A 13,369-nucleotide genomic window follows, 5' to 3' on the forward strand; every position below is an offset into this window, starting at 1 on the left:
CCGCCCGAACAAGGAGAGGGACGAACTTCGGCAGAAGTCGTGACAGTACCCCCCCCGACGCGCGGCTCCAACTGCGCGTCGACGCCTCGGGAACGACCCGGAGGACGAGGCGCAGGGCGATCCGGACGAAGATGGTGGAACTCCTGCAGCATTGAAGGGTCCAACACGTCCTCGACCAGAACCCAGCACCTCTCCTCCGGACCGTACCCCTCCCACTCCACGAGGTACTGAAGGCCCCTCGCCCGACGCCTCGAATCCAGGATGGAGCGAACGGAGTACGCCGGAKCCCCCTCGATGTCCAGAGAGGGCGGAGGAACCTCCCGCACCTCAGACTCCTGGAGCGGGCCAACCACCACCGGCCTGAGGAGAGACACATGGAACGAGGGGTTAATGAGGTAATCGGGGGGAAGCTGTAACCWATAACAAACCTCGTTCACTCTCCTCGGGACTTTAAATGGCCCCACAAACCACGGACCCAGCTTCCGGCAGGGCAGGCGGAGGGGCAGGTTTCGGGTCGAGAGCCAGACCCGGTCCCCGGTRCGAACACACTGAGGTGGCAGTCTGCGTTCTTTTTTTGGCGCAGCACGTCCCGCTGAAGGTGAACACGGACAGCTTCCCATGTCTCCTCCGCGCGCCTGAACCAGTCGTCCACCGCAGGATYCTCGGTCTGACTCTGATGCCAAGGCACCAGAACCGGCTGGTACCCCAGTACGCACTGGAAGGGAGAGAGGTTAGTGGAGGAGTGGCTAAGCGAGTTCTGTGCCATCTCGGCCCAGGGCACGAACGCCGCCCACTCCCCCGGCCGGTCCTGGCAATAAGACCACAGAAACCTGCCCACATCCTGGTTTACTCTCTCCACCTGCCCATTACTCTCGGGGTGAAACCCTGAAGTAAGGCTGACCGAGACCCCCAGACGTTCCATGAATGCCTTCCAGACCCTAGACGTGAACTGGGGACCTCGATCAGACACTATATCCTCAGGCACCCCGTAGTGCCAGAAGACATGCGTAAACAAGGCCTCCGCAGTCTGTAGGGCCGTAGGGAGACCGGGCAGAGGAAGGAGATGACAGGACTTGTGTGAGGAAGACAAGACAAAAACCAATGGAAAATGAAAGGTGGATCGGTGATGGCTAGAAGGCCGGTGACGTCGATCACCAAACGCTGCCCGAAGAAGGAGAATTACATTTATTCAGCATGCGCAAGGGAACCACACCTGCAAAGCCTGTTATGCACCTTCATAAGTAAGCCTGAATAGCCAACAACTACTGAGAAGTGCGTAATTTCCTAAATCGAAATCAGCCCCTAGGTGAAGATTAAGGGTATGAATAAATCACACTATTTCAAGTGGACCATGTCCAGTGAATCGTGTTTTTTAACTTGGTCTTTTTTACATACATTAAAATTGCTTTCTTTTATRAAAATCCAAATAGCTAATTCACATGGTTAATTTAGCTTAGAACCATACCTTGCGCTGTCAGATTCTGATGTTCCAAGCATGTTCATGTGAAGTTTCTAAAACGTGTTTAAGAAAAAATGTAATCATTTTAGCCAAGTCTAATGTCCTGTGAAATGTTATGTCAAGAATTTGATTCTGATTATATACTTGGAGATGAATGACAGCCCTATTTTGTGAGGGATTCAAAAGAGGAAATGGTTCRGGTTGCAACCACATGCCCATTTTTTAAACTCCGATCTTTGGCACCCTCATGAGGTCTATTGCGCACTGTGCAGTGCAGAAAGAGATGACAGCTTCTGTATCTTTTATTGATGAGTAAGTGTAGAGCCGGGATTCAATCCGATGTCGGGTTACAGGCATTGAAGCTTTTAAAGGCAATTTCCGATAGTGTTTATGGTGAATGGGATCTCCGCGAACGCAGGAACATTGACTTAAAAATCCGCAATGCCTAGGACCTGCGATCAATTGGAATCCCGGCCTAAGAGTTTTTATGCAGACGCATTTTTGGTGTAGTGAGTTGACCACAGAGAAATTGCATTCAATGATAATGAAATTAGGAAATCTGAAATTAGGAAATCTCTCATAAGTGATTGCATGGACCCAAATAACAATTTAAACGTTACTAACAGGTCAAATAGGACAAACATATCAATAACCAATGAATAGTAAAAGTAATCAAATGTAACAATATCTAATCAATGACTAGGAAACGGTTCTAACAACCAATAATTATACAGTTCAAGACTGTACTGCTCACAAGTGTGTTGACAAGCAACATGAACACTCAGTCAGGTTATTTTGTAAGCAATCCAAAACARTAACACAAAAGCGAGGCCACATTGACTAAAAACAATAGACTGATCAAACACCGATTCAAGCCATAGTGCTGATATTATAGCGTGATTGACATTTAAAGGCAATGTTTCCGCATTCAAAGAGACTGCATTAACGTTAAACGCTGCATAAGTCGGCTCAGTCGGAAATTGCCTTTCAATTTCAACCGTATATAATTTCAAACACATATTTTGCGCTAYAGATTGAATCGAGCCCTAGGATGCAGATCTGTATTCCCAAAACAAAATACGCCCACTATGAATACATTCAGTAGATGAAAGACATGACTTCCCAAAAAATTTGTCAAATGAACCTGAAGCCATTTGCCTCCTCATTGTAGGCCTTTCTTTAACAAAACTTTTTTTWAATGTATTTATTTAACCTTTATTTAACTAGGCAAGTCAGTTAAGAACAAATTCTTATTTACAATGACGGCCTACCAAAAGGYKGGGACGGGGGCTGGGATTAAAAATAWWWWWTKTATAAATATAKGAAATTTAAATATAGGACAAAACACACATCACGACAAGAGAGACAACACAACACTACATAGAGACAGACCTAAGACAACAACATCACAGGGCAGCAACACATGGCAACACAGCATGGTAGCAACACAACATGGTACAAACATTATTGGGCACAGACATCACAAAGGGCGAGAAGGTAGAGACAACAATACATCACGCAAAGCAGCCACAACTGTCAGTAATAGTGTCCATGATTGAGTCGTTGAATGAAGAGATTGAGATAAAACTGTCCAGTTTGAGTGTTTGTTGCAGCTCGTTCCAGTCGCTAGCTGCAGCGAACTGAAAAGACGAGCGACCCAGGGATGTGTTAGCTTTGGGGAACTTGGGAASTGTTCAGAACAAGGTTAAGGGTAGAGAAAGCTTGCTGGACACTAAGAAAGCTTTGTTATAGAGCATTTAACGCAAAATCCGGGGAGGGGCCAGCTGAGTATAAGACTGTATCATCTGCATATMAATGCATGAGAGAGCWTCCTACTACCTGAGCTATGTTGTTGATAGCCCCCAGACTCCRTATCCTTGTGGTTTTTGGCAGGCTGGGGGTTCAAGCCCCGGTCGAGTCATACCAAAGACTCTAAAAATGGGACCTGACACGCCTCTGCTTGGCACTCAGCATTAAGGAGATCAAATCAGATCAAACTTTATTTGTCACATGCACCAAATACAACAAGTGTAGACCTTACAGTGAAATGCTTACTTACAAGCCCTTAACAGTRTAGTTCAAGAAAGAGTTAAGAAAATGTTTACCAAATAAAGGGTATATACAGGGGGTACCAGTACTGAGTCAATATTAGGGGGTACAAGTTAGTCGAGGTAATTTGTACATGGAGRTAGGGTTGAAGGTGGGCCTGTTCGACCAGCCTTTTCYTGTAGTCCCCGATCAGCTCCTTTGTCTTGCTCMCATTGAGGGAGAGGTTGTTGTCCTGGCACCACACTGCCAGGTCTCTAACCTCCTCCTTATAGGCTGTCTCATCATTGTCGGTGATCAGGCCTACCACTGTTGTGTCGTCAGCAAACGTAATGATAGTGTTGGAGTGGTGTTTGGCCATGCAGTCATAGGTGAACAGGGAGTACAGGAGGGGACTAAGTACACACCCCTGAGGGGCCCCAGTGTTGAGGAACAGCATGGCAGACATGTTGTTGCCTACCCTTACCACCTGGGAGCTGATCCAGGATCCAGTTGCAGAGGGAGGTGTTTAGTCCCAGGGTCCTTAGCTTAGTGATGAGCTTCGTGGGCACTATGGTGTTGAACGCTGAGCTRTAGTTAATGAACAGCATTCTCACATAGGTGTTCCTTTTGTCCAGGTGGGAAAGAGCAGTGTGGAGTGCGATAGAGATTGCATCATATGTGGCTTTGTTTGGCCGGTATGCAAATTGGAGTGGGTCTAGGGTATCCGGGAGGATGCTGTTGATGTGAGCTATGACCAGCCTTTCAAAGCACTTCATGGATACCGACGTGAGTGMTACGGGGCGGTAATCATTTAGGCAGGTTACCTTCGCTTCCTTGGGCACAGGGACTATGGTGGTYTGCTTGAAACATGTAGGTATCACAGACTCGGTCAGGGAGAGGTTGAAAATGTCAGTGAAGACACTTGCCAGTTGATCCACGCATGCTTTGAGTACACATCCTGGTAATCCGTCGGGCCCCGTGGCTTTGTGAATGTTGACCGGTTTAAAGGTCTTGCTCACATCGGCTACCGAGAGCGTTATTACACAGTCATCCAGAACAGTTGGTGCTCTCATGCACGCTTCAGTGTTGCTTGCCTTGAAGTGAGCATAAAAGGCATTTAGCTCATCTGGTAGGCTCGCGTCACTGGGCAGCTCGCGTCTAGTTTTCCCTTTGTAAACCGTAATAGTTTTCAAGCCCTGCCACATCCAACGAGCATCAGAGTTGGTGTAGTAGGATTCAATCTTAATCCTGTATTGCCGATTTGCTTGTTTGATGGTTCGTCTGAGGCCATAGCGGGATTTCTTATAAGTATACGGATTAGTGTCCAACTTCTTGAAAGCGGCAGCTCTAGCCTTTAGCTCGATGCAGATGTTGCCTGTAAATCATGGCTTCTGGTTGGGATATGTACGAACGGTCACTGTGGGGGTGACGTTGTCGATGCACTTATCGATGAAGCCGATGACTGAGCTGGTATACTCCTCAATGCCATTGGATGAATCCAGGAACATATTCCATTCTGTGCTAGCATAACAGTCCTGTAGCGTAGCATCCGCATCATCTGACCACTTCCGTATTGAATTGTGATTGGGATGTAAGGCCCTGCGCATCCTGTCCAGGGGTGTACTTGGAGGACTACATCAAGCTGCCTCTCACTACAGGGCCCTTCTGACTCAGACAAGGYTTACTTGTTCAAGGTTCTTACTTTCCCCTGCTTCCATATTTACAATACTCAGCTAACACAAGGTCTTTTACACAACAAATAGCTCCAATGCTTAACCAAATGTGATTTTAATTAAGTAAATGTTTACATGCCATCAGTAAACTTACTAAACCTTCACATAAAGCTTTGTTTGGGCATAGCCTGCCCTGCTTGTGGTTAACAATTTATCATCACCGAGGTACGTTTATTTGCTCCAAATAAAGTATTTTCGTGGGGGGGGTTGAATGTCCATACTCTGTAGTACGCTTTCCATACTCTGTAGTAAATGTGCGGTCTGGTCAGTTTCTCTTCGAGACAGTTTTATGCACCACTAGCACATTCAAAATACTTTTGTCCACCTCAGGAAAAAAAATGACAATCTGTTATTAAAATAAGATTAGCGGTTTCTCTTTTACTGCTGTCCTCCGCTCAACTCAAAAGGAGCTTCATGAAAGCAGTTTCTGTCAGGCCTGACGCAGAGTGCTACCTGRCACTGTTGGCACTTCAATCGAGATTCCATAGTGACTCCATTCTTCCTGCATTGCAGGCACCTCTTTATTAACACCCTTTTTCTTGACAGCGATAGGCGTTTTGACAGGGACAGGTACGTGTGTAGTTCTCATCCTCAATTGTGCATTTCTCACCTGTTCTAATAGCTCAACAGACACCCCACAAATCTGGTTTGTAAGCTCTTCTATGAATGCTTGGTGGGTCATGGGTGCAGTCCCATCCTTCTTGCACAGCTCATTGAGAAKATATTTTCCCTCCTGTAATCCATCATATTTCTAAACTTCAGCTGACCTAGGAGGATGACCATTCCAATGAAATTATAAAACTTGGTTGTACCAACGCTTTCCTCTTTTCTCCCTTTCCGTGTTATGTTGTTTGTCTGAATCAGCTTGTTTGTTTGTGTGGAGGCAGAGGGTTCTGACAGTGTTCACACTGAAAAACAGTTTGAATAAGTCCAGAGGAGTGCTGTCAGGTGAGGGGTCTTCTGGTTAAACTCCTGGCTGCTTGGCTGGCAGGAATGTCAAATCGGCAGGAGCCTCATCAGGGTTTTTCTCAGTTTTCCACGRCTGTTTTGACAGGCTTGTTATGTCTGTTGAAGTACACTACCGGTCAAAAGTTTTAGAACAGCTACTCATTCAAGGGTTTTTCTTTATTTTTCAAATGTTTACATTGTAGAATAATAGTGAAGGCATCAAAACTATGAAATAACACATATGGAATCATATAGTAACCAAAAMAGTGTTAAACAAATCAAAATATATTTTATACTTGAGATTCTTCAAATAGCCACCCTTTGCCCTGATGACAGCTTTGCACACTCTTGGCCKTCATGGTCGAATTGCTGCAACAACAAAAAAACACTACTAAAGGACACCAATAACAAGAACTGACTTGCTTCGGTCAAGAAACATGAGCAATGGACAAGCAACTGGATATTATACGCGTGGAAATTTGTCCTTTGGTCGGGAGTCCAAATTGGACATTTTTGTGTTCGCGTCTTCTTGTGAGACGCGGTGTGGTGAACATTATCTCCGCATGTGTATTTCCCACCGTAACGCATGGAGGAGGTGGTGTTATGGTGTGAGGTGTTCATTGCTGGTGACACTGTCTGTGATTTATTTAGAATTCAAGGTGTACAGGGTTGGTTTATGTTTCACCTTGCCTCTAAAGAAATGTGTATTTGATGTTCAAGCATTCTTATTGGTTAGTTCAACTCTGATGACAATAAGGGGTGTTGTGATTGGCCCGCTTGCAGATAGGGGGAGATCGCGAACGTCAGGTCTTCCCAGTATGAAAATGTGATGCAAGGGGTAGGTCACGTTCTGAATACTGTTTCTATTTTCTATTTTACAATGTGTACAAGTTTGCTGTACGTTACTGATTTATACATGTGTGGGTATATGGTACTGTTAGGGATTGAGGGGCTTTCTGGGATGTGCTTTGGATATGATTCGCTAATATAATATGTGTACTAGCGATACACCGATGTCATGGTCACATAAGCACGGCTACACAGTTGTCTTCATGCCTACAGATTTTGCCATCGACAGCCACATCAACACTGTTAAGTCCTGCACAACTAACGTGCTGTTTCCATTTAACAACAGGTATTTACACATGTTATATTTTGTATTGTATTTTTGTATTTTTGTTCGCCCAGTATGAAATGGTGATGCAGGGGATTTTGCCATCGACAGCCTAACACTGTTAAGTCTCCTGCACAACTAACGTGCTGTTTCCCATTTAAAACAGCAGAAATAAATGATGCTCAACTGGGACCACTGGCGAAGTTATTTATTTTGTGAAAAACAACGCATGGGGATACATAATACTCTGTTCAAAAGGCATACTTAACCAGCATGGCTAACACGCACATTCTGCAGCGATACACATCATCCCATCTGGTTTGGGCTTACCCTACAAGGCTGTGTAGGGCTATTTTACCAAGAAAAGAGTGATGGAGTGCTGCATCAGATGACCTGGCCTCCACAATCCCACCTCTAACAAATTGAGATGGTTTGGGATGAGTCGGACCGAGAGGGAAGGAAAAACAGCCAACAAGTGCTCAGTATATGTGGGAACTCATTTAAGACTGTTGGGAAAGCATTCCAGGCTTAACTGGTTGAAGAGAATGCCAAGCTGTCATCAAGGCAAGGGTGGCTACTTGAAGAATCTCAATATAAACATTTATTTTGATTTGTTTAACACTTTTTCTGATTACTATATCTGATGCCATATTCTTATTCTGATAGTTTTGATGTCTTCACTATTATTACATGTAGAATAATAGTAAAACAAAGAAAAACTTGATGAGTAGGTGTTTAAACGTTTGACTGGTACTGTATATGAAAGCATTCTCTGCTATTTGATCCATTCTGAAGGAAACAGTGAATAGTTTTGTGTGTGTGAGAGCTATGTATGTGTGTGTATGCTTATGTATGTAGAAAAAGTGTTATTTCCAATTTCAAGTTAAATCGCCATTCCGTCTATACTGATACCAGACAAATGCATTTAAAAGTATTTTCAAATGTATTTCCAATACAGCCAATGCTATGTGGCTGAGAGAGGTGACACTGTCTGGATGAGAGTGTCGATCAGTTTCTGGAGGTCTGTGTTCACTGGTATTTACTCTCACGGTCTGATCAAATCAACCTCAATAAATAGAATATTTTATTGTCATTACAAATATAGCAGTACACAGTCCTCCAATGACACATTCATGTGTATTGGTTCTCTCTGTATTCGAAACTGCAACACACAAAAAAAAAATTTTCCATTGCTACTAACTTGTTTTGGCTAAAAGTATTTAAAGAAATGCACAAAAAAAAAAAATGTGTATTAATTTTTGGCCACGCACTTATGGTCCATATATTTTGCTTTTTAATTGAACCATGTGTAGTACATCTAAAAGAAACAATGAGAAATGAATGGATCACTAGACAACATAGCATCTAAAGGGTAGAAATGTAGCACTGTCACTTATGTCACAGTACTTTACAGCTTTGATTGGATACATAGAATATATGACAAAGGGGGATGTAATTATCTGATTACTGTAGATTTGAATAATTTATCAAGGAGAAATTATGTTATAGGTCAAATGAGAAATCCTTCTTTATGAAGGAGGCAATGGTGTTTATCATATAGCTTCCTCTCTCAACACCAAACAATATATATACTGAACAAAAATATAAACACAACATGTAAAGTGTTGCTCCCATGTTTCATAGCTGAAATGAAATATCTCCAGAAATGTTCATATGCAACAAAAAGTTCTCATTTCTCATCGCCCTGTATAGTGAGCGCATTTCTCCTTTGGCAAGATAATCCATCACCCTGATAGGTGTGGTATAATTAATAAACTGATTAAACAGGCATAATCATTACCAAGTGCACGTTGTGCTGGGGCAATTATACAGGCACTCCTAATGTGCCTGTTTGCTTTCCATCTATCGTGGAGTTTTTGATTGCTTAAGAGTGAGATGAATGAGAAGAGCTCTGCAAGTTGTGTTGCTGCTGACTGCGCATGGAATGTCACCGAGCCTTTGCTCTCGCTGGAAGTGAATGTCTGGTTTGTTTTTAGGTTAATCATAAATGTAGAGATCCAAGAGGTGTTATTGGTTTTTATGAAGGAAGATGTTGGCAGTAAAGGCCAGAAGCCCGGCGTCTATCAACTATTCAGTACCTAGTGTCACCCAATCCAACCGCTCACAGGTACCTCTCCTCACATCTTGTCTCTCTTTCTACTGTCTGGCAATCATCTGTAGATCAGACACCTGGTGATAAGTCTGATATGAAGACGTTTGGTTGCGTGGAGATATAAACAAGAGTAAACATGGCACACTCGCAATACTATAAGTAATTATCTCTGCGATGACTGATATAAAGTAAAACAGAGAGATATAATCAGATTTTGAGATCTAAGTGGAAGGCGCCAATCATTAGCTGTGCTCGTCGTACATCAGAGATATAATAACGAGATGATATTAAGCTGGAGGATAGTTTAATATGACGTGAAGTAGTCAGTTTGTGAAATCGTACTGACATTCAGTGGGAAATGATAATTATCTACAACTCTTCAGAAATGTGGATCGAGTGCTATGACTGAAAGAGTGCTATATCAAGGATGAATAGCCGTCACGAGTGACATTGTGTTAGTGCTGGTTATATTGGGCTGTGACTTGATCAACGCTATGGTGAAAGATGTTGGCAGTTTCCTCCTATCGAGGCTAGGCAGTTAGCCACTTGTCCGCGGGCGCCGAAGACGGGAAGATGGGTTGTTACGATTAAAAGGCAGCCTCCCACACTCCTGCACTGGAGTCAAATGCCTGGTGCTATTTACGCGATAGACTTGATTAGAGACGCAGTGCAGGACGTGGCGGCCTCCTGTGTGCGCCTAGGTTGTTCAATTGCTTGTTAGGATGGTGTATGTATTATATGAGTGGGACTTCAGAAGAGGAGTTGATAGTGGATGTTATTTAAACGCTTTGAATATGTAGGAACTGTAGTACTTAGATGACTTAGAGTAGTCAATTTAAGTCTGTATCATAGACCTTGGCGAGCGATATGTATAATGATTTTTAATATAATTGTTGTAGGATAATAGCTGCATGTCACTTTTATGCCTAAGTAGAATATATTGATAGTTGTTAATTAGTAGTATTGAAATGATCCATACTAAAATTGTGTTTGTTTTCTTGTTATGGTAGGTCCTATAATCATTTAGAATCAACATTGTATGGATTGAGAGAGTGTCATAGGATATGGATTAGTTGTCACTACTGGTAGGGCATCGACGATGTCATCCTTGAGGTGTCCACAAGGATGCTGTATTGCATTTCCTATGTTAGTGGATGTCATGGAGTGTGGTTTCGATTATCTTGAGGTAATTAATTCTTTTCAATTGGAACGTTTTCGATATGGTATTTGTTTTTGAAAGGATGTATACCTTATCGATCAGATTTAATTCAAAAAATCTTTGCTTTAGATGGTGTCTGCTTTAGGCGGCTGTGATTCGGTACACTTCGGCTGATGTTGTTGATACCGATTAGCGATTTTATTAGCTGCCCCTTGCTTTACTGTGGGCCTGTTGTGATCAAGCTTGAGCCACGGACCGTTTGCTCTCAATAAGTTTTTGGTTGATGGTTGTGGCAGCCGGTCTTTGGTTGTAGCGCTGTTGTTTGATATATCTATGGTGTGTGCGTCTGTTGTGTTTAGCCTGGTTTAGTGTAAGTCTACTCACGCTACTTATAAGCTCTGTTAGCCTGTTGTATTCCTCATCACAACATGCCATATTCGTTGTTATGCATGTGTGATTGATTATTAGTCTGTGTATTAAGACCTGCATGTTATATGGTAATTATTGTTTCACGCACTGCCTGTGTGGGCCTGGGATAACATTATGCCTCAGTAGGTGGCTGTATTTAAGCTGTGGAGACGTTTCCGAGTTCCAAGTCTCATGCTCTAGCGATTTTATCCTGCTGGACGATGCTTCGTGAGGAGTGTTGGATCCATGGTATGGTGCTCCTCTTTTTTGTAATCAGCCTAGTCCTAATGCGTTTTACGATTTGTGCGTTCTATTCTTACATCGGTTGTGTTGTGATCGGTCTTGATGGGGAATATGCTTGTTACAGCTGCTGGTGCATGATGTTTCTGTCAGCCTCTTGTCTTCTCCACCATGTTATTAGGTATGGTGGTGATGGATTTCTGCTATCCACTCGTGAGTAGGGTTCGAGTCGTGGTTGATGGCGCACTCTCAGTTTGATGTGTGGGCCATCTCAGGAGACTCATAGCTAGGCTTATTGTCTTAGAAGGGCACTCCCCTATGGTGTTGTGGATTGCACCAGGTGCAGTCCTGTTTCATACATGTGTGTAATCCTGGTAGATGTACAGACAACTTCTGTTTCAAGCTCGCTCATTAATAGTATTAGCTGTATATGGCTTTCTTATCTCTATCAGACTTCTTCCCTTCTTGTATCTGGCTGCTTTAATAACATATGTTTCTTATCTCATAGTTAAGTATGTGCTCGTGGTTTGGCTGGCACGTTGTAGTTTTTCTAGTAGACCAGTTGTTCTTCTCACTCTCAGCATTGCAGAGTTGAGCTCGGGGGGGGGGGGGCGGGGGGGGTGGTCTATGGGGGGGTCGTGGTGGGGGGGGCGGTGGGGGGAGTGGGGTTGCTTGGATGGCGGAAGGCGGGGTCTGGGGGGGCGGGGGGTGGGGGGGCTTGGGGGTTTGGAGGGTGCTAGCGGCGCTCTGTTAGGGGGTTCGGGGGTGGTGTAGGGGGGGGTGAGAGGCTGTGGGTGTGGGGGGGGCGTTGGAAGTGGGTTGGAGGCGTGGTTGTGAGTGCGTGGAGGCGGCGGTGCGGTGGGGGAGCTGTGGACGCTTGGATATAGTCGCTTTGTCTCATGCTACCCAGGGTTTAAGGCTGATTAAACCTTGTTTGATATCTCAGGAAATTCATTTGGGCATTTTTTTCCTAGATTAGATATGCCTTCTGTTTACTGCTCAAAATTTCTCGTATTATGTTGTGAGTGTGTGGTGATCTGTTTATGTGTTTGTTTCTGCTTGATTGTGTATAGGTTGGGAGTCGTTTAGCGACTGAGCGTTTGTGTGTGGTGGTGGTCTAGTTTGCGCAGTTCTGCGCACATTGGGCGCTGGTTGGTGCTGGCTGTACTATTCTTCTCGGCTGTGCGTTTACGGAGGCTGTGGCTCTGTACTTTGGATGCTCGCAGGCCTAATCAGGTTCATTCACGTGATGTCAGTGAGTTCTGGATGGTGCGCTACAACTGGCTATGAGGAGTTTGTTGGTAAGTAAGTCTGGTTTGTTTTAGTTGTAGGTTATGTATGAGTCCTTTATTATTTATTAGCAATTCCCTACGATGAAACTATCTGAAAAGGAGATGTGCGTTGGATACGCTGTATAGTAACGATATCTATATTGCACTGAGTCTAGCAATTAAGTTGATTGCTCATTTAATTTGTGTCTCCATTTTTATCTTGTGTATATGTGCATTTGTGATTTGTGTCCACTGATTTTGTTGCATATATTTAGATTTGTTGTTGGTAGGAGGGACTTGGGTTAGGTGAGGAAATATGGTCTATGCACGGTGAGAGAGAGGGAGGTTGGACAATTTGGCTGATTAGTGGGTGTGTGTTCGCTGGACGTTATTAATGGTCTTTGTGTATAAGATATGATATTTGGCGCTTGTAGATGCATGAGAGGATAGTGGGTCACATGCTGTTAGGTCCCCATTTGATCTAATGGTGGTTTGTACATGCTTCACCATCTCCGTTCTCAACAGCCCGTACTGGTTAGGCGCCACCTTAAAGAAAGTGGAGGAATTTCGTTCCTGAGCGTCTTCCCTGCGCCAGGTGCCTTTCTTATGATGGGAGTCGAAAAGAACATCCTTTTGTGTTTCTTTTGGTGTGGTAGCTTATCTCACCTATATGTATATAGTCTTGTCTCTCACCCATGTAACTCCTGTCTCGCGCTTCTACGGTAGACACCTTGGTTTCTTTGGTTCATACTCGGTTTGAAGGGCAGGAACCATTTGTATTTGTTTGGGTTGAAAGGTCGCCTCACATGGGCGCTGGATTCGAGAGTCCCCACATGTGTAGCTTTACTGTACTTTATTCATTCTAGGTTCGAATGAGAGCCGTCTCCACTCAGAGT

Source organism: Salvelinus sp. IW2-2015, linkage group LG30 (assembly GCF_002910315.2).
Source record: "Salvelinus sp. IW2-2015 linkage group LG30, ASM291031v2, whole genome shotgun sequence".
Taxonomy (NCBI): Eukaryota; Metazoa; Chordata; class Actinopteri; order Salmoniformes; family Salmonidae; genus Salvelinus; species Salvelinus sp. IW2-2015.